Raw genomic sequence first — 23,911 nt, forward strand, 5'->3', positions numbered from 1 at the left:
TATAATAATAGAATTTTTTTGTGCAAGGCTTTTCAAAATCTTTCCACAGACGGATAAAATAGATATAGGCCTATAGTTTGTAATATCTTTCGAATTTCTAGACTTATGTATCGAAGTTACATGAGCAATTTTCCATTTAGCTGGAAATATTTAGTGGTGCGACCAATTTCTTAGCGCATTTTAGTTAGATAATCTGGACCTTAAGTGGATCTGAGGTAGAAAGATGTTTAAAAACTTCATCTTCAGTAAGCTTACAATTATTAAATGGTGCATCCAAATTCCGAGATTGAGTTCGATTGTTCAAAATTAACGTGGAAGAATTATTTTCTACCTCATAATTTATGCTTTTTATGTACACCGATGCGAAATATTTAACAAAAGCGTTGCATATATCTTTCCCTCCTTTGGCTACGTAGTCATATAGAAACATTTCGTTTGGTATACATTTAGTGCCATTTTTTTTTGTCGTTTAAAAAGTTCCCGAAATATGTAGGATCATTTCGAATACTATCTGCTACGCGTTTTAAAAACTATCATAGAAATTTTTAATCATCATTGTGCAACGATCCCGCAACAACTCGTAAGTAAATTTATCCATTGAATTTTTATATATCTTGCTTTTATGATGGTCTTTTGCCTTTAGTAGTGCCCGTATTAGAGGAGCTGCGTACCATATCAGATAATGATGGACGCGTGGTTTTCACATGGGTGTGTGTTTATAAATAATAGGCATGGACATATTGTAGAAAATATTTAGTTTTTCATCAACGGAATTCCTATTTGTTAATAATAATGGCCAATTTATTTGATCTAATTTATTATATACATTCTCGTAGTCGCACAAAAATAAATTTAGGTAGACTGTACGAGAAGGTTTTATAAAGTGATTTTTCGTAATTTCTAATGTAAGTTCCAGCGGTGATTGATGGCTATCTATTGAAACTAAGGCATTTGGTGAGTTATGAACTTTTATAAAATTTTGACCATTAGATTAAACTAGATCTAAGATACGATCGCTTACGTTCGTAATATAATTATATTGTTTGAAATTATTAAAAGCAATGTTTTCTAGAAAAATACTATCTACGGTATTACTATGTCGATCGGGTATGAAGTCGTTGCCGTCACTGTTCATTACCCAAGTTATACTAGTTAATTTCCTTTAATGAGCATACGAGAGTTAGGAGTAATTTTATTGTTACAAACGTAATTAACATTTTTAAAAAGGCATTTTAAGTAATCTTCTAATACAGGTGGCGGGACATAAATACCGCATATATATATAATTATTTACTTTAATCGATATCCATAAATCCTTACATTTTTATTCCCAATTATATTTTCTTATGGACTCCACTTTTTTACTAATAGCTATAGCTACTCCGCCGCCGTCCCTCTTATGGCTAGAAATTGGGCATATACTGCGATCTCGTCTGTATTAAATGTAACGAATATCAAATATTTCAATATCGAAAACCGTATTGTTTAACCATGTCTCAGTAAGTATTATTATATCATAGTTATGATATAGCACCGCTGTATAAATTGCCTCTTTATTGGTCCTGAGACCTCGCACATTCTGATAAAAAACCTCTAATGCGTATTTTATATAGTAACAATTTAACTACATGCATTGTGTAAGGTTTTACTGATTTTTAATAATTATTTTGAGATTTTTAGAAAATAAGGGTAATATTTTTAATTAAATTAACACTGATTGGAAATTATTGAGCGAAAAAAACTACGCGATATATAAAAAAGAAATAAAACTCAGGATTGACTCGTTCGATGGTTGTCAGGATGATTGCGGGAATTCCAATAAAAGTTGTAAAATTGATAGAATTGTAAAATATTATCTAGTATTAAATTACATAACAAGTTACGTGTGGAAGAGAATAAAATTTTAAAAGTAAATGTAAAGGATTGTTTTACTGGGGTATTCTTACAATAGATAATAAAAAAACAAATACTAAAATACTACTTTAAGCTATTTAAAGTTTCAGTAGTCTTTATCCACAATGCTGATGATTTCTTATTTTTCCGGACAAATATTCGACAATTTCTGATCCACACGAATTCGTATTTCTTCTCTTTAACCACCAGTCTGGCAAATCCCAAGTCAGATTTGTTTAACTTTTCCCGTGCATGTTTCTTGTTATAGCGTTTTACTGATGCAAGGAAGTCATCTCTTAATCTTGGACTGGCTAATTTAATGACAATGCTTCGTGGACGTTGGGATTGTTTATCCACCGTAGAAACTTTGTGGAAGTTAAGTATGTTCTCTTCTGGCAAGTCATATAAGATTACTGTGGCCATTTTTTGGATGATTGCAAGAATATTCTCGTTTATGTTTTCCGGGATACATTGTACCTCAACGTTGCAGTCTCTGGCTTGTTTTTCAAGTTTAATTTATCTTCCTATTTAGTTAAATCATTAGAGATTGTAAGGTGCTGTTTTCAATGTTGAGATTGGAAAGAGATTATTTAGTTTCGTCGTTTAGCTGTATCTGAGCGTCATCAGTATCAGATAAGAATTGCATAGATATCGTCAGGTCGTCGACTTCTTTTCGTAGTGAAAGAACTTATTTAGACTTGCTTGCTGATTCTCAAAGTGCTTTTCATTTCTCGGCGCAAATTCCGAATCACATCAATGATGACATCTTCATTCAAGTTAGCCGCAACTGATTGCTGAGGCATAACAGAGATTGTTTCAGCAAGCTGCTGTTGGCAGTTTTTAATTTAACCTGGTGTGTTCGTATTGTCTATCTTTGGCTGCTTACTACGCAAGAAGGGCAGATCCATTTCGCCCGATTCGATTCAAACAGACTCCTTATTACTCCACCACTGTCAACACATTTAACGTTCTGAAATTAAGCTTCTTGTAGAAGAAATCTACGATTTATAAAATGTGAAGGTAGTTTTATAAATAATATGATAACACTTCACTTATTTATCCACTGTAGATAATTTATAGTTCTATTATCTGAATGAATTCCTAATTGCATGTAGCAAATAGTGTTTATTCCAACTTCTTCATTATAACTAAATATAATTAGAAATATATCACTAACTGTTAACTGTCCTGCACTTAATTTATTTTAAAACGATTATTTTGTGATGAATATGTTACGCTAACGTTATGCCCTCGGCGATCGCGAACCAACTGAACTGATAGTTGGATATAACTTATTTAGTAGGAAAAAAGTTACATTAACGATAAATATACACTTCTTGTTTGTCGGAATTATAATATATTTAACAAAACCCAGCATACATTGTCTTATGTTATTCGTGATTAGGAGGTCATACGTTATTATACCAAACTTTAGATTCATCGGCGGTATACGTCTTTCGGAAGTTTATCCTTAGGATTGTATTATAAATAAAGATATATATTAATCAAGAACTGTTTGTAGTAAATAATATACCAGAGTAATTAGAAAACTCGTACGTAATATGTAAAATCTTAGGCCTTTTTACCTTTACTTTAGCTTCCATTTGTTATAGTTTAGTAATGACAACGTGTGACTAATTCGAAATAACTAACTCTTTTTTCAGCTTATTTGTAAAACGAAAGCACTGATTGAAGAAAGAGATGGAATTGAAGCGGAAGTTTATAACCGTACGATCATTCATAAAACACTTATAATTATTTTAATTTTATTAAAAATTAAATTAAAAAAAATCTATTTTTCAGCTACAAATAAAATCAAAGTTGATGTTAAATCATTCTTAGAGTTAATGATAGAGAGTTCTAAGAATACTGATAAAGCGTATACACTCGAAGAATTACGGGAAGAGACACTTGTTCTTGCGTTGGCGGGTACTGATACATCAACAGTAGGAATTTGCTTCACAATTTTATTACTGTCCCAATATTCAGATGTACAAGAAAGAGTTTACAAAGAGTACGTATAAATAATGTAATTAAGAGACATTTATCATATTGTCTGTCACCGATTATTGATTATATAATTAAATATTAGATAATTAAAAATGTTACTACTTATTAAATCAAACAAATATTTTATGGGTATAATTATTAATAGTTTTTTATATTATAATTATTTTCCACATTAATTAAACGGGTAATGAATTTTAGAATTCAAGAAGCTTTAAGCGATTCAGAAACATCTCTTCAGATGGAAGATCTGTTCAAATTAAAATATATGAAAGCAGTCATAAACGAAACACTGCGACTTTATCCACCTATTCCCCTTATTACAAGATATTGTAAGCAAGATTTAAAACTACGTAAGTTTACTCATTATTACAATTGGTATTGGCGCCTGTCAATTTAATAAGCTTAATAATAGTACAAAATTTAATAGTACTTACGTAAATTGCTTGATTTGTTCACTTTTACTGACAGGGTACAGCGTCTTGAATTCCATAAAAAATATTTAAAAAAAATAATCGGCTTAAGTTAAAAAAAATAAAGCTCAAGACATATACATAAACATTTAATAAATACTTGAATAATAAACACTTTTTGTTCCTTTAGCTACGGGTATAATTTTAACAGAAGGTAGTAACGTAGCTATCAGTATCTGGGGCATACACCACAATCCTCAGCACTGGGGAGAAGATGTGAATGATTTTAATCCTGATCGTTTTATGTCTGGACAAATACCAAATGCTTTTATGCCATTCAGTCATGGCCCGCGGAACTGTGTTGGTAAGAAAATTGCTAAAATAACTTAATCTTATGGTACACATTCGTCATCGCCAGCGGCATTGCACTGGTAAGTACCTAAAATATCTTGTGCTAAGTAGTAAGAGTACAAATACAGAATGTCTTTGAAACATGCTAATTATATTTAACTAAGTGAAATACTGTCAACTTTACTACTGCTAACTTCAGTACTGAACATAGCTGCAACTTTTCTTGACACAAAAAATTACTGATAAGATTTGACTGCCGCCCGCACTGGGATTTGAACGCAGGACGGGTTCAAATCGGCATCAGTAGCCTTGTAAGCCGTCGTATTTGTTAATATAACAAATAATTTACTACTGCCTGCCTTGTTGCTCTAGCGCAGTTATTCTTAACCTTTTTTTTGTTGCGGCACACTTTTAACGATTTTAAAATTTGCGGCATACAAAGAAATTTATAAGTTTAAAAATTATTTACTTACATATAAAACTGCGTAAAATAGTTTATGATAATAATTTAAAATTCGCGAAATAATATAACATGTACTACAAAAACAACAGTATGTTTATTAAGGGATTAATTACAAGTTAATAATAAGAATACATTAAAAATGCGAGTAATTGAGCTTGATGTTTTATTGATAATTTCATTTATATTTGGTCGTAAAAATGACAATGTTACAGTTATATCGTCTTTTACATTAAACAATCTTAATATTTTTTTAGTTTTAATATTAGTTAATGCTGAAAATCCAAATTCACACAAATAAGATGTGAAAAATTGTTTTAGCATGTTAAATCTTTTTCGGCTATCATTGAATAATTGCATCTAATGTTAATCCAAAATGAATTAATTGATTCTTCTGAATGTTTTAAAATTAAATCTCGATTATTGGAAAGCAAAATGATTTCTTCCTATTCATTCAAAATTTAGTCAAATACAGAAGTATCCGTTATGAGAAATAGATTACGAACCCAATCAAATTTCTTTATATCTAATTGAAGGAAATAATGAATAATTCTCTCCTTTAATGTTGTGTGTAAGTTGAAATTTCAAATAAATAAATTAATGGTAAGCTGAATCACATACATATGCCAATTTTAACGTAATAAAATGTGCAGTGATTAGCCGCCGTGGCCGAAATCGGTCTGGAGGACATTATTATAGATTATTATTTATAATTTACTACAGACAAGAAAGTCATTTTTTAGATTACATTGCAATGCTCAACCCATTATGTTATTATTACAGTAATAGCCTGTGAATGTACCACTGCTGAGCTAAGGCCTCCTTCCCTTTTCAAACCTTCTCAGGTTTTATGGAGCTTATTCCTCTACGCTGCTCCGGGTTGGTGGAATACACATATGGCAGAATTTCAGTGCAATTAGACACATGTAGGTAATCTCACGATGTTTTCCTTCACCGTCAAGCACGAGACTAATTATAATAACAAATTTAGCACATGAGAATTCAGTGGTGCTTGCCCGGATTAAACCCACGGTCATCGGTTAATATTCACGTGTTCTGAGGCTATCTCGGCTTCCATTATGCAAATTAGGCAATATAATTAATAATGTTATAGTGATAGATGGACAGTTTGATGGTCCAATTTTATGGACCTTCGCGGATTACTTGATCTATATTGCATAATTTAATATTGTATTTCAGGTTATCAATATGCGATGCTGTCAATAACTACAACCTTGGTGACACTACTGCGACAATACCGCTTCACTCCAGCTACAAATTTCACATACGACAAAAATAATCCACTTCGTCTTTCCTTTGACGTTATGATGAAGCATGTCGATGGTTTTACAGTTCAAGTAGAAAGTCGCGGATAATTAAATGTAAAATAACTAATCAGTTTTACATAAGTTAATTTTATATCGTTATTAAAAAAATAAAGCTCATTAAAATGCTTAATTATTTAAAAGAATTAAGAAACAATTGAAATTTAGTTTTGTAATAATTTTCATATAATATGATTTTTAATGAAAATTACTTAAACAATTCTATTAAAAGTTTTTCATTTAAAAGTTTTATATGTACTCCCTGTATTACTAGCTTAAGTACTCGTAGGTACTAAAGTTCACTTCGCAATATCCAGACATAAAATCGATGGCAGCAAAGTAGATACGGACAATAATAATAGTAATTTTTCAGGAGAGCACTTCAAGTAAAAAATAGTGACCATTTCGACATTTATGTATCAATTAACTTGAAATTTTCCGTGATGATTTAAAATATCATTTTTTATTTATTATATAACAGGTTTTATAGCTATTTCGTGGTTTTTATGAAAAAATGTTTACTTTGTAAAAGCCTCAACGTAAAAGAAGTCATCTGCCTGATATCCGTTTATTCGTTGTAATCAAAATAGAGCTCATTTTAATTAAAATATTTAATAAATTAAGGTAACAACCTCCAGAACTATTTTTTAATGATATCTAAGCGACATAGAAACAGTATTTAACATTTTTGGACTAAAATTTTGTAGATGTCTTCATTTACTTTGCGTATAACATTTCACATAGCTTCATCTACGTCTCAAGTTAAACTCATTTAATTTCCGAAACCACAAATGTGTTGTTTTAATAATAATGCATATGCAATAATACTGTTTTATTCATAATAATTATATATTTTTGTTTATGGACAAAACTATTTTAAGTAAATTATACTTTAGATTAACTATAAAAAAAACCATTTTTTTATTAATTAATATAAATAAAGTATAATGCTAACATACGGATAAAAAAATGAATATCACTGTTTTTTAAAAGTATAATCACCCTTGAAATTTACAAAATATCAGGCTATTTTTAATCAATCAGTTAAGTGTTTTTTTCAGTTAAGTTATTGGTAGCGAGCTGTGCCCGCGGTTCCACCCGTGTATAACTTAAAGAAATCACTAAAAGCGGACTTATAGTATTTCAGTAATAACAACATTTTTAGTTTAATTTTCGTGAGATATTAGTATTTAATGGTTTTCGCCGCACCCAGATCTAGATAGGGCAACATACAATTGGTCATGAGAAAAACTTACAACTCAACAATTATTATCACTTTCAAACTACTTCTAATGGAACAAAAAGAGATCAAAACGTTAACGATGAGGTGCGAATAAACTAAGTTATTATTTAAATTCTGCGTCGTCAACTGCTGTTAATTTTATTACGCTACTGTGTTTGATATTTTTGTAAAAACCATCGTAGGTATCTTGATATAAACTAATATTTTAATTTATAATTTTAACAAAAAGTGCGATAAATTAACCGCGTACCCGCGTAACCGCGTATGCGCAAGATGTGATAAGTGACTGATGTCTTTGTTTGCGGTTCAATCATCTGTGGATACTCCGAAGTAAAGGCGGGGAAATTCAAATGTCCGTTTTTTAAAATTCGAGTGTAGATGTATTCATTTACGTATCAAAAAATTGTAATTGCTTAGAAAAATTAAAAACTTTAATACAGACTTGAATACTAGACAGACTTTAATAAGCTTATTTTCGTAAAAAAAACATTTTCACAAAAATGCAGATGTCCGTATCTACTTTGCTGCCATCGAAATTATAATTGATTTCTTCTATTGGGCTTACTTATAAACGTTGGTAAGTGAGTGATTACTTAAATAATGCCGTGTCTTCTTCTTTTGAATGTCAAATCAATAATGGCAAAGTGGAGCCATGCTTAGAACCGTTTATAAGTAAAGCCGTAAAGCATTATGATGATCGCTAGCGAGTGGCCGTCTATATTAATATACAACAAAAGTTTAAAAATATTACAATATAATTATGGTATTTGTAACGGGGCCATTATTTAAAAGTATATTTTGATTTTAAAAGGAATTATTTGAAATTGTATTTTTGACATACATTCGTGTCTGATTAATAAAACGTTTTACTTGGCTCATTATTTATTTCTTAAATACTACAACTCATTTACTAACTAACGCTAACAAAATCTTCTCTCAAAATCTAATCTCTTGTCACACAATAAAAGTAATTAATTTGCTTTTTGCAAGCTCGTCTGGGTAGGTACCACCCACTCATCAGATATTCTACCGCAAAACAGCAATACTTGATGTTGTTGTGTTCCGGTTTGAAGGGTGAGTGAGCCAGTGTAATTACAGGCACAAGGGACATAAAATCTTAGTTCCCAAGGTTGGTGGCGCATTGGCTATAAGCGATGGTTGACATTTCTTACAATGCCAATGTCTAAGGGCGTTTGGTGACCACTTACCATCAGGTGGCCCATATGCTCGTCCACCGTCCTATTCTATAAAAAAAAAAAAATTATTAATCTCAAGAGAGATTAGCCAACTGCGCAGTGTGTACGTAAACACAGGTGCATTCTCTATTCCCTAACTCTTATAATCCGATGGAACGGTAATCCGACACAACCGGAAAGAGTTCAGGCGCAGGACCAAAGGCTTTACGAGCTTTCCTAGGCAAGGGAGTACACACACACACACTTCCAACTTCCAGACTCCGGGCTGCTATTAAAAATTTTTCGGCAGAAAAAAACAATTACGTTTTATTGGCCCGATCTGGGATTTGAACCCAGGATCTCCGGGTCTGCGGCCTTATACATAACGAGGCGCATACTATAGTGTAATACTAATGCCATTAACTTGCAAATTATTATCATTCTTAATATTAATTAACTTGATCACAATTCCAAGAATTTGACAATTACTATCAATACTCCTCTACACTCGTTTCCTTACTTCACCTGACCGCATCACTATATTCCATTTGCAACCTTTTTTCCACTTACCTCAAATTCTTACTATAAAGTTATAAATACTATAAAGTATTTAAGTTAAAATACTATTTAAAACAAAAAGTCAAACATTTTCGTTACATAGTGTTATAAAAATAACTTAATTTCAAGGTTTTTTTTTATTTCAATTAGGTGGAACAGTTGAAAATTGAATTCGGCTATTTTTATTACTAAAAAATTGACGTTGAACGTTGAACGTCATAATTTTTTACCTATTATAATTTTAATTGCCATCAAAATATATTTTGTTGCAAATGATCTTTTGTTATTTTCGTATTTATTTCTTAATTTTAAAATTGCCTTGCAATTAAACAGTTGAATTATTCGCGTACTTTTTTATTATTTGCTTAAATATCTCGAAACTTAATAATATTTAAAAAAGGATAACCTTTTAAAGTTATGACTAAAGAGGTTTTTTAATTAATTTAAAATTTAAATTAAATTTATCATTCTCACTACAAGTCCAAGAGACAAGTGATCAGACTGATATTGTATTCATTTTTATAGCTAGTCATTATGTATATGAATCCCCAATCAATTTGGTGTTTAATTTTGTTTAATTTGATGACCTGTATTCCAAAAATCATTTTCGTAATTTATAGCAAAAAAAACTCATCAATATTTAATTGAATTCGCAATCTATTACAACATTATTTTAAATTTAAATTAGGAGAATTAATATTATCACGATATAGACCGAATCTCATTAACTTATTTACATCGAACAATAAGAGATTATATATATATATATATATATATATATATATATATATAATTTGTCAGAACATTATATATATATATGTTCTGACAAATTATTATTCACACTGCGTTCGTTTCGGTTGTATAATGTTGATGCAAATTTTAACTGTGGGTGTCGTCATCTTACTGATACTGGATCGATGGAAACCAAATAAATTAGTGAAATTACATCAGCAACTTGGAAATGATTGGAAGTATTTTCCTATTATCGGAAATGCAGTTAATTTTATAGGAAACAATGAAGGTAGGATATTTTAAGCAATTTCTAGTGATTAGTATTTACGGATTATTCGGATTTATATATATATTTATATTATATATACACGCATTAAAGTTACTTTTAGAGCTTCAACCCCATTTTTATTGAATATAGGAACAATAATTAAATATAATACTTTATATTTAATTACCATTCAATATAAATTCAATTTCACTGAAATTTACCTGAAAGCTTACATGCATCGTTGACAATTAATTCACGCGTACAAAGCGCCTTGATTCATACTTTTTAAATAGTTGAACCAGCTTCAATTTTTTATCAGCTTCTATTTTGCCGACTATGTTGAGTAGAATAAAATATGACAATAGCTAATTACCACGTTTTATCAATTTTAAAGGTTTTTAAGAGCCAATCTGTAATGGAATATACGTGTAAAGGAAAGAATTAGCGTATTATAATTTGATGGACACGACTTGACAGTATTTTTTTCAATAAGGTCTGTCATCATAGTACTTTTGTTGATTATTTTAAAAGGCAAAAGGGTCTACAACACAAATGAATTTAAGTGATGTTTGTTTTAAAAATTCAATGACAGTTTCTTTGGAATATAAAATTATTAAATTATTGAATATGAAAATAAAACAAACACTACACTACTGGTAAAATTTTAGTTGAGTAACCTATTACCAATAAGTGTCTTTTTTTCCTTATATTTCAGATCGAATGACGAGACTTAAACAATTAACATTACAAAGCTTCAAAAGGAAGCATAATGCAGTAACTATGTGGTTAGGACCCTTTTTTTTCGTTGGTAAGTAACAAAAAAATTCATAATAATATCTTACGTCTGAGTGCTATAGATTGTCTATGTTTATGATTTGTGTTTAAAAAAATTAATAACAAAGTTTTTGACTGATTGTTTTTTGCCGATTTTGATGTTTTTTTATGAATGAAATATTCCGTGGTTCCTCTAAACTGTCATTTGAACGGCAAGCTTAAAAAAGCGAGTCTTATCTAATTTTACATAAATATATTATAAATTGCTTATTAAAAAATGTAAACGAAACTTAAAAATATTACTATATATATATATAATACTTCAATCCAGATCGCTTTATGTCTGGAAAAATACCAAATGCATTTATGCCATTCAGTAATGGCCCACGAAACTGTACTGGTAAGACTTTATCTTAGATATTTTTCACCTTAATATTAACTGAAGAATGACATTTATTAGAGAAATAGAAATAAAATAAGTCAATTGGCTTGAAAGACTTACTAAGCAAATTGTTATGGAGACAATTCGATCAGATATCAAACTATTCGTTCCATTAAACGGTTCCTTAATATTGCGTGATTTAAAATTTTATTCCAGGTCTTAAATATGCGATGCTGTCGATAACAGCTAGTTTAGTGGCACTTCTGCGACAATACCGTTTCAATCCTGCTACAAATTTCAAATATGACAAAAACAATCCACTTCGATTTTCCTTTTATCTTATGATGAAAAACGTGGTTGGTTTTACAGTTCAGGTGGAAGATCGCAATAAAATGGAAACTAAATAACATGAATTACATATTTACCTACCTTTGCAGGCTGCAAAGGACTATTAATATCTAATAAAGTGTATCTTCATGAAATATATTTCGTTTTATTTGCCTGTAAAAATATAATAAAATACTTCATCTATGATTGTTAGCATTGTTATCTATTTGACTGGGTGTTAGTGAACGCTCATCTTAGAAACCGCTTTACGGATTGTTTTTGTGGTTTTCACTAATGTATTGTGGCTACCTTTACTTAAAATTTAGTGTTTGTTTTATTTCAATCGGTTCGTAAATAATAAAGTTATGTCAATTTAATGTGTCAAATGTTAAAATGAAAAAAAAAGATTGTCTAGAAGAGATCGCTCTCTTAGCGATGAGACATTAATATTTTTCTTAAGCGATTTGTACATTATTAGTTTTCTTTTTACTATGTTTGTGCTTATAACTGTAAGTTTCTGTAACTCTTTTGGTGTACAATAAAGCGTATTCTATTCTATTCTCTAACAACGTAAATACTTACGACACCTTTTAAATAATAAACATTTTTTCGTGCGTTTTGATATATTTTAATGGAAGATTGTATATTGTATGTTCATTTAAAAAAACAAATAATCGCACCGAATATTTACATGAATACATTTTGGTAACAGACTCAGATTGGTGAGAATATCTTTGAAAATTTTGTCAAAATGCCCATTGCTTTTTAGTCGTATAAATCTTTTCGAGAAACTTATTACCAGTTATGTCTTAACTTTTTTTTTGTATACTGTTTCCGGGACTGAAACACTAAGAATGAAATATCTAATTTTATTTTTAAAACAAATCAATGTTTAAAATGTAACTTAAATTAGATTTGTGGAAAACGTATTTCCGATAATATATTATAAGGTTTGAAGTTGCTATAATGTATGCAGTATATAGAATATGTGTAGATACTCTAGAATGCACGAATCTATGAAATAAAAAAAAATAAAACTATTTTCCTTATCAGTATTCATACAAGGACGTTATGTTTATCATTATTTATTTTCTACTCATTTATTTTATTACATTAATATTGTTTTGTTTTTAACAATAGTTGTGCGATTTGCATTATAATAAATATTTAAAAATTGAATAACTGTTTAATAATGAAACTAATTTTGTAAAGCGTATCCTCTCACTGATATTTTGAAACTTATTTACTATTTATTTGTTAAATCTATGTACGATATGCTGTAATTCATAAGAATAAGCAAATTTTAATGGACAAAATTTTATATTTTCTAATTATATTTGTTTCGATGTATTGAAAATAATATTCTTAGCTTACATTCGTCGATATATATATATATTATTATATAAATAATTGTAATATTTTATTTCTCGTTACAAAACATTATAAAGAATATTGTAATAATAAAGTAATTACTATTTAATTGTAATTAAGTATGTACCATAATGCGTTTTTTATTAAACATTTATTTACATTTCATTCATAACAATAACCTTCCTTATTATTATCTGTCGTTAGTACGTTATTCCTTCATTAACAGCTTATTTCTTAAATTTTAATATAGTAATAATATTCTCCATACTTTCAAGTTTTTATTTTTCATTTGTACCAGATTTAATACTATGCGACTATGACATTATAATATTTTCATTTAAATATTACCCTGCGTCTGCAAAATAGCGAAAGGAATCAAGCTTAATTTTAATTATAAGTACATATTAAAAGGCATTGGTGATCTCTGTTAGGTCTCTGTCAATTCTGTCTTTGACAATGAATTAAAAATATTATACAGATACATATAAAAGTCAAACATTACAAAGCAAACAGCGAGTAGTGAAGTATTGAGATAAAATAAGATGAAATTATTAAAACAATTTAAGACACATGAATCTATTGCGACAAAAAAAACTTTATATGAATCACCACGCATGTGTTTTTTATGTTTCACATAATGCAAATGTTAAAATGTAGTAAAATATGAATCCTGAAAAGTTGAATGAAGTAAACGCTTATTTTATATATTATATGTTTCGAATATTGCATAACCTTGTTTATGTGTGTTATAAAATCCTACGTCGAATGCTTCCAAAAACCACCATAGCGATTAAGATTTAAAGTATCTCTAAGTAAGACTTTACTGGCGGTAGAGCTTTGTGCAAGCTCGTATGGGTAGGTATACCACCCACTCATCAGATATTCTACAGCAAAACAGCAGTACTTGGTATTGTTGTGTTCCGGTTTGAAGGGTGAGTGAGCCAGTGTAATTACAGGCACAAGGGACATAACATCTTAGTTCCCAAGGTTGGTGGCGCATTGGTGATGTAAGCGATGGTTAACATTTCTTGCATGCCAATGTCTATGGGCGTTGGTGACCACTTACCATCAGGTGGCCCATATGCTCGTCCGCCTTCCAATTCTATAAAAAAAAATCTCTAATCTAAACCCCATAACTAATCCGTATTAACTTTTAATTTAGGCTATAATAGAATATCCATCTTCATCATCACAAACATCAGTCTCAAATAAAGAATCTAAATCGATTTTCAAATTTGGAAAATCATTTTTTTATTATCCTGTCGAAATCGTACTCCGGTCCGTATATAGCTTTAGCGGTACGCCTCGTTAGGAACACTTTGCCATCTTTTATATAATCGCCACAACCTTTATTCAATACGAATGGTATTTCTTCAATACTAGGAATATCATTTTTTTCTGCTCGGCAAACCCCGGGAAGAAAAAAATGATTTAAATTAATGAAAAAAAAAAATCTTTCATTTCACATTTATCTATTGCTCCATTTTGCTTATTAAATCCGTTTGATGTGTTTATATTTTCTTTCTTACAATCTTACAACTCTTAGAATAAAAGTTTAGGAACAATAAAAGGAAAATAGTAACATTAGCGGATATTAAATAGGTGAACCCAGTAGCGTATTGACATCTAGGCCAGTTGTATGTCCAAGCACAGTAGGTTTATTAGTGAAATCATAAAAATAGTATATTTAAGTACGGATGGAGAGTCAATAATAAGATTAAAGTGCGTTTATGTGTGGTCAAATCTTTGTTCAAACTGAGCTTTAAATAAATTTTAGCCACTCGGTTGTATTGAAGTTTTGTATGCACTTGATCAAGTTGTAAAGAAGCCTTGTGTAAGCTGTGCTGTAGATTTATTGTACCATTTGTATATTTGATTGTTTCAGAATACTATAGTAGAGAACTTAATTGTCAAAATAAAGTTCATTTCATTATTTTTTTTAGCTACCTAAACAACATTTTAACGTTTCTAAATAAATTACTAATCATTTGGTGGGTCCGAAATAATGACGAATTGTAAATATTTGTTATTGTCAATAAGTGGTGGTGACCACCTATCAGATGGTCTGTCTGCCAGTCCAACTAACTAATTAAAAAAAAGTTATAAATTAAAGAAATAAATATATCTTACCAATTGCATCACAGTAACGTACTTCTTCCACCACAAGTACTTCTGAAACCTTGTTCCTTAGCCCGACAGTAAATAATAAGTGTACATAACCACATGAACGATTGAGTTCAAAATTGCAAGAATAGATCCCTCCCCACCAACTGCAAATTTAAGGTAGTACCACGAGTAGAGAGCCATGACCACGTGGTGATAAACGTGAAGAAAAGTCAACTGGAACAGTAATATTTGAGATTAGAGCGAGTATTAAGTACGATTCTTACAGTATGAATAGATCAAAATAGCTGAAGAACTAAGTTATATTAGAAATAGACCAAGTAATAATCTAAATTTACCGTTACAAAAAAACGTGCATCGGACTTACATACATAAAATTTATAAAAAACTGAAATAAGACGTTTTATAAAGTGATCAAATTTTTGAAATTAAAGTAAAAATGATTTTAAATATTTCGATGAAATGTTTTCTTGAAATATATTTATTAATTTCTTATTTTTATAAGAGAATTACTATGAGATATTGTGGCTGTTTACAATTTCAATTTGAATATTGCTTGATTTTGTGAATTATTTTTGATTAAATCAACTACAAATATAATTAAAACATGTGTTTTAAGCATTTTTGTTCAAATAAATTTTATGTTGTTTCGTCATTTTCATTAAACTTCAACCTTATTCACTAAGCATGGTTATATAGCAAATTGTATCACATGCTTGTTTTTCTTCCTTAGCACGAAGAATACTGTATCTAGAAGCTCGGTAAATTTTGCAAAAAAATACTACTAGCCTAAATCTAGAAGCTGAAATATAAAAAAAAAATTAATATGTTTGGCATCGTTATAAACATTGATCCGGTACTCAATAGTACCAAGTTTTAACGCTACAAAACTAACTATTAAATAAATCAAAGATTATTGATTTTGGTAAGATATTTTAAGAGTTATAACAGTTGAACAATAAGAATATTACTTACCATAGTGACAAACCCAAAGTGATGAGTGGGTGGTACCTAACCCACTCATCAGATATTCTACCGCAAAACAGTCCGGTTCCGGTTTGAAGGGTGAGTGAGCTAGTGTAATAACAGGCACAAGGGACATAAAATCTTAGTTCCCAAGGTTGCGCCACCAACCATTGGCTATGTAAGCGATGGTTGACATTTCTTACAATGCCAATGTCTAAGGGCGTTTGGTGACCACTTACTATCAGGTGGCCCATATGCTCGTCCGCCATCCTATTCTATAAAAAAAATATATTCATATTAGAACTTTTTATAGAATCCTTTTTCAGCTGGGCAAAACGGTTGGAATTTGGAATATCGTCTGCATTTGTTCTTTTTGCTAACTGTATCATTAATTTTGATCTCGACCCCATCTGCAAAAAAAATACCAATAAAATTTTATTGTTTAGCACATACAAAGTTATAGGTGAAAATAAATTCATGAACTAACTGTAGTTTCCCGGAATAACAGCACATCAAAAAATAACCCCAATCACATTTCGCTTGAGAGCAAGCTTTATCATCTTCAATGTTACTATTCAAGTTATCACAATGTAATTTAGTACTTTTACAAGAAAAATGTGATATACAGGTCCAACCATATCATTTTTTTTCATTTTACAAAAACACTGTGATAAAATGATATACACTGTCGAATAGAAAAAAATGATCAATTTTGATGTGAATATGGGTATTTTTATAAAGCTTAGCTTAAGAATTGTCCACATTAATTAAATGACTTGACAATGCCTTTTAGAATTCAAGAATTTTTAAGTGATTCAGAAAAGTCTCTTCAGGTGGAAGATCTGTTAAAATTAAAATATATGAAAGCGGTTATAAACGAAACACTGCGACTTTATCCACCTGTTCCCTTTATTGCAAGATATTGTAAGCAAGATTTAAAACTACGTAAGTATATTTGCTTATTAAACTAACAAAATCCGGCAGACATTGAGCTGCTTGTTTTTGAATCTAATATAATTGTAAACCAATTTTCATGGCGATGGTTGAACTGTATTTATTGCAGACGTTGATTTACTGCATTGCCATCGGGTATTTAGTTCTTTCCATTTGACAGTCCGATGTGACGACAGTCCCGGCACTAACTGTCGAGGCATAGTTTTGGCTTGGCTTGGGTCGTCATATGGCGTGTCTTTATGTGGCATGGCGTTATGTTGCATTACACAAAGAAGTGCATATAAAACCTTTTCTCTATGAAAAAGTATACAGATATATTTGCCAATTTTCATGATAAAATCATGGCCATGATAAAAGGTATCAAAGTCTAATAATCGCAAACACATATAGCAACAGTCACTAATTTATATAATATTACATAGGAAATTGGCGGTAACTGAGGCTAATTTTAATGTTATATTTCAAAACAAAATTATTTCCTATTAAAATAGGTTTTGGTACTGGCGCCTGTCAAAATTTAATAGTACCTACGTCGTGAATTGCTTGATTTGTTCACTTTTAGTGACAGGGTACAGGGTAAAAATCGTTTAAAGATAAAAAAAATAATTTAAGCTTAAAACATATATATATAAACATTTAATAAATACTTGACAATAATAAACACTTTTTGTTCCTAGCTACGGGTATAATTTTACCAGAAGGTAGTAACGTAGCTATCAGCATCTGGGGCATACACCACAATCCTCAGCACTGGGGAGAAGATGTGAATGATTTTAATCCTGATCGTTTTGTGTCTGGAAAAATACCAAAAGCTTTTATGCCATTCAGTCATGGCCCGCGGAACTGTGTTGGTAAGAAAATTGCTAAAATAACTTAATCATATGGTACACATTCGTCATCGCCAGCGGCATTGCACTGGTAAGTACCTAAAATATCTTGTGCTAAGTAGTAAGAGTACAATTACAGAATGTATTTGAAACATGCTAATTATATTTAACTAAGTAAAATACTAAAAAAAGCCGAGATGGCCCAGTGGCAAGAACGCGTGAATCTTAACCGATGATCGTGGGTTCAAGCCGGAAAAGTACCACTGAATTTTCATGTGCTTAATTTGTGATTATAATTCATCTCGTGCTATACGGTGAAGGAAATCATCGTGAGGAAACCTGCATGTGTCTAATTTCACTGAAATTCTGCCACATGTGTATTCCACCAACCCGGCAGCGTGGCGGAATAAGCTGCATACCTTCTTCTCAAAAAGGGAGAGGAGGCCTTAGCCCAGCAGTGAGACATTCATAGGCTGTTACTGTAAGTGAATTACTGCCAACTTTACCACTGCTAACTTTTGTACTGAGCTTAGCTACTACTTTTCTTGACACAAAAACTTACTTATATGATTTGACTGCCGCTCACTCCGGGATTTGAACCAAGGACAAGTGGTGACGGCTAGTACCGAACATTCTTCCCGACTGTACTGGCCGTCGTTGCGTTTGGACTCTACTACCACTTACCATCAGGTGGAGTAGAGTCATTTGCCATCCCGGACATATAAAAAAAAAAAAATTTTTGTTTTTTTTCTTTTTAAAGTAGAATGAGTAACTGTACTTCAATTCCCAATGAAATGACCCTAGGAATCGATAAAGCAGTGGGTGGACAGGACATAGCTAACCTTTTTGCTAAGCATTTCTAGAATACATATAATTTAAGCCGTGCACACTCGGTACTGCCAACACCAGATATTACTAATCCATATGGCAATGTAATGTCACTTAGTAAATTGTTCGTAGTAGTCTTTAAATACGAACAAATCACCCGGTCCCGATTAATTACCTCCATTATACTTGAAAAAATTTTGTATAAGCTCTTAACCACAATTTATAATAAGTCGTTAGAGACGGGCACATTTCCATCCATGTGAAAAAAAAACTCATTTAACACCAATCCACAAAGGGGGTGATGTAACTGCTTATCGTCCTATATCATTACTATCTAATTGTGGTACTGGTAAGATATTTGAGTCAATTTTGCATAAAATATACTAGGCCATACACGTAAATATATAAATTGTAATCAGCACGGCTTTTTAGTAGGTAGATCAACAGTGTCTTATGTATCGGTAATTTTAAATGCCTTAGATAAGAAAAAAGAGGTTCATTCAATATACACTGATTTCAGGAAAGCGTTTGAAGTTGTGAACCACCGCTTATTATTGAAAAAAATTGAACACGTGGGCATTCATGGTTCTTTATTGAGATGGGTTGAGTCTTATCTACAAAAACATTCACAATTAGTTAATATTTGTGGTTTTAAGTCCGCGGAAATTGAGATATCTTCAGGAGTCCCTCAAGGGTCACATTCAAGCCCTTTACTTTTTTTAATCTTCGTAAATGATTTATGTATTAATATAAATTCGAACTTCAAATTTTATGCTGATGACTTGAAAATTTATCGCGTAATAAATAATGATTTAGATAAGTTAATATTGCAAACGGATATATACTATATTTGTAATTGGTGCCACTTAAAGCAAATGTACCTCAACCCCACAAAATGTTTTTACATAAAATTTTCTCGCAAGATTATTTCTGATACGGTGACGTATTATATCAATAATAATTCAACTATCTAAGAAGTAACGAGCATACGTGATCTTGGCGTTATACTTGATAGTTCACTAAGCTTTAGGATACATCTAGATCATATAAAAAAAAGCGTCAAAACTATCTGGATTTATTAATAGACAGTAAAAGATATTTAAACAACCGAGTGTTTCTATTCTTTTATTTAATACCTTAGTTCGAAATATCCTGGAGTATTGCAGTGTAGCGTAGAGCCCTTGCTATCAGGTTCACATAAATAGAGGTGAATGTGTTCAAAATATATTTTTATACCACCTTTCTTACACGGATAATAAATGTCTCGAACCTTAATCGTATACACAGAGATTTAATTTTTACAGAGCAAGCTCACTTTATACTCGAAGGAAAATAAATGATATCATCTTTCTATACAAGCTAATTCATGGCCTTATTGACGCGTCCGAATCCTGCAATAGATACAGTTTTGCATTCCTCGTCCAAATAGTCGCATACGATATTGTATGACCTTTTATCTTCCTACCTCTAGAACAAATGTATTTAGCCACTCGCCTTTACCGCATGTGTTTCTCTTATAAAAGTATTCGTTTTAATTATGATGTTTTTACCGAAAGTTCTATAGCCTCATTGAAAAAAAGTTGAAAAAATTGTTTCGATAGTTTTAATTGTTTAGCTATTAAAAAAACTTATAAGCTGAGGTATTTGTTGCTATCACAGACTAGACGCTTTTTTTGCATTTAATCAAAAGCGCATGTCGTGTCTACATCAAGAGAAATGTAATTATTTGAATTTTTTGATTGTCATTTTGTTTTGTACACCTATGAACATAAACTAAAATAAAATAAAAACATATTTAATTACACCTTGATTTGTGAAATTGACCCCTTACTAAACGAAATGAAAGACGTTTCACTTAAAAAAAATTAAACCTTTGACTGAAGTCATAGTTTGATATGCTTACAAAACTAAAAATCATTCAAACTTATGGAAAATTTAACTAGTATAATTTTCGAACAAAAAAAGTATTTTTACAAAATAATAATTATAAAAGACTTACGTCGTCAATAAATTCGTGAATTATTTTCTTCATTTGCTCTTGTCTGGCATATACCGGCATCAATTTGTAGATTGCTTCAATTTGTAACCAAGGTTGTAATTTCGTAAAAAATTTTACGAAATATTTGAAGAATGGATGATCCGGCTGATGCTGCAACCCCAGGTTCAAACCAAACACGGTCTCTAACAAAAAAAATATATTATATGAATTGGAACATAAATCCCGAATCAAAAATCAAATTTGCACGAAAGATGAATTTATATAAACATTTAGTCAGAGATTATTTGTGAAATAATTAATCTCTTTAGTTTTCAATATAATATATTCGCCGATCCACGCTTCTATTCTACGCAGGTATTCTAGTTAGTTGAGTTCCAAGTTCTTTTTATAGCATCGCATATACAATGATCTCAAGGATATTAAAAATATATCATAAAATATTATACCACAAACAGAAGCCAATGAATAGCTGGTAATGTAATCCCAGCATGAGAAGTTCCCTTTTCCAACTTTGGACTTAAGTTTTTCCACTAAAATCTTATGTTGTGCCTCAAAAGCAGGAACAAATTTAGTGACCAATCTTGTCGTGAATGTTGGAGCTATAATTTTGCGCCTTCTTTGCCAAATATGAACTGCAATAAAATAATAATAGAATCCAAATTAATAATATTTCATTACCGATTCATAGCGCTTATACTGCGTCTAACTTAAGATTACGTAATCAAAAAATAACAACTAGCTTACGTGTTTAATTGAAAAAAAAAACACTTCTTTTGAAGAATTAATTAAAACCAATACACCGAATTCATTCATATCCAAGTATCATAAGTGATAATGAAATGGAATATCAATTTGATTTGTTAATTATTATTATTAAACTAGATATTAAAAAAAAAACTTTATATGTTTTCATTTTTGTAATCCTATTGACATCATTGATGTGAAAATTCGAATTCCAAAAACTCTTTAAAAAAGTTGCTTGAAATTTTTAGTTTCTAGTCCAGTCAACTAATTCTCAGAAAGAGGTGTAAAATGCATGAGTTACGTAAATGTTTGAATTAAGTATTATAGGTATGGGATTATAAGCAAAACAAAATAATAAAAGTAAAAATTTTAGGCTTTCTGAGCTCTCCGACCTATGTTTGGCAAACCTATTTGTGTCAGAAACATCATAAGTTTGCATTCTAACGGCCCAAGTCAATAATTTATTCCCGCTCCAAGCACTCTACACGTTGACTTAACTATTAAACTTACAGAATAAAGTACGATACATTGAATATACCTGGCGCGAACACTGATCCTTTGCCGATGACATACTGCGCATATTTATAAAGAAAATTTTTATGTAGTGTTGACTTTAATACTACTGTTGCTTGATCTGCATCAGATAATACTGAAAAAAGAGTATGAAATCTGTTAATTTTGAATCTAATAATTAAAATAACATAATCTAGAACGTATTTCAGCTATAATTGTAAAAGAAAATAAGCCAACACCAAGTGATACAGTTTTTTGAACTCTCTATTTGATTGTTTTCATGTGTCGAGAATATATAAAATAATTTAACTTTTTAATTGTAATAAAATACAAAATAACTGATAGGGTATGGATATGTAAATATATTTAAATAATAATAAACTTATGTCCTTATAAATTTTTCATCGACGTCAGTATAATTGTTAAAGGTGTAGACAATATTTTTATGTTTGATTTAATTTTTTTAATAAGCAATTTATAATATATTTATGTGAAATTAGATAAGACTCGCTTCTTTAAGCTTGCCGTTCAAAGGATAGTTAGACAAACAACGAAATAGGTCACATTTCATTCATTATAAAACATCAAAATTGGCAAAACACATTGTCAAAAATTTCACAAACAAATCATGGTCATAGGTATACAATCTATAGCACTCAGGCGTAAGATATTATTATGAAATCTTTGTTACTTAACAACGAAAAAAAAGGATCCTAAACACATAGTTACTGCATTATGCTTACTTTTCAAGCTTTGTAATGTTAATTGTTTAAGTCTCGTCATTCGATCTGAAATATATGAAAAAGGACACCTATTTATACAGACACACAATACACTAATTGGCTACTCGACTAAAAACTTTACCATTAGTTGTGTTTGTTTTATTTTTATATTCGACTAGCTGACCCGTACACACTTCATTGGGCAGTAAACACTTTTACTTATGATCGATTGGCCGATTGAATGTATATATTAACCCGAAAAATAAAAGATTTTTTCGTATTAGTTAGCCGGAAAAAAAAACGGTCGAACGAAAACGTTTGTTACGAAAGCTGTCTTAACGATGAGAGAGATATATGATTGAGTTATAGAGAAAAGTTGTAAAACTTGATAATGTCTACAAAAAAGTCAGCAACAGCATATGTCTAAGTTATATATTTAAGTAACAAAAAGCAGTTTTTTATACATAATAAATAATTTTAATCGTTAGGTCACATTTATTGGTCATATTATCAATAATTATGAATTCTTATGAAAATAAGAAAACTTATCGCCTCAAGTGTTTCAATCAAAAAATTTTTCTCTTTCACTGCATATTATTTGGATCAACGGTTAAAGAGATATGTTACTACGTAGGTAGGAAAAGCCAACGTGTTGTAACCGATTGAGTGATATTTCTATTAGACGGTGTTTTACACGTCAATTTATTTAGAAATAAATTGCTTTATTACTAAGGAAATTTTATTTATATAAAATTAGTTTTTTACAGTTCGTTTTTTGGTTGCATAGTTTAAAAGATAATTTAAAATATCAAATACGTGAAAAAATTTAATTAATATTCGACCAATCGATCACAAGTAAAAATGTTTACCGCCCAACGAAGTGGGCACGGGTCAGCTAGTAATCAATAAAAAAACTATGATGACAGACCTTATTTAAAAAAAGCTCTGTAAAGTC

At 30.4% G+C, this 23,911-nt stretch overlaps 1 protein-coding gene and 1 long non-coding RNA gene across 2 annotated transcripts in view; one reads left to right on the top strand and one right to left on the bottom strand.

Annotated features, from left to right (window-relative positions):
- Positions 1–23,911, bottom strand: part of LOC126768355 (probable cytochrome P450 313a1) — a 68,533-nt gene that overhangs the window by 26,868 nt on the left and 17,754 nt on the right. The gene's annotated exons all lie outside the window — the stretch shown is intronic.
- Positions 10,298–11,877, top strand: LOC126768595 (uncharacterized). Its single transcript, XR_007669248.1, has 3 exons — positions 10,298–10,446; positions 11,141–11,233; positions 11,798–11,877. It is a non-coding gene; the product is annotated as an uncharacterized LOC126768595 (long non-coding RNA).

Source organism: Nymphalis io, chromosome 5, assembly GCF_905147045.1.
Source record: "Nymphalis io chromosome 5, ilAglIoxx1.1, whole genome shotgun sequence".
Taxonomy (NCBI): domain Eukaryota; kingdom Metazoa; phylum Arthropoda; class Insecta; order Lepidoptera; family Nymphalidae; genus Nymphalis; species Nymphalis io.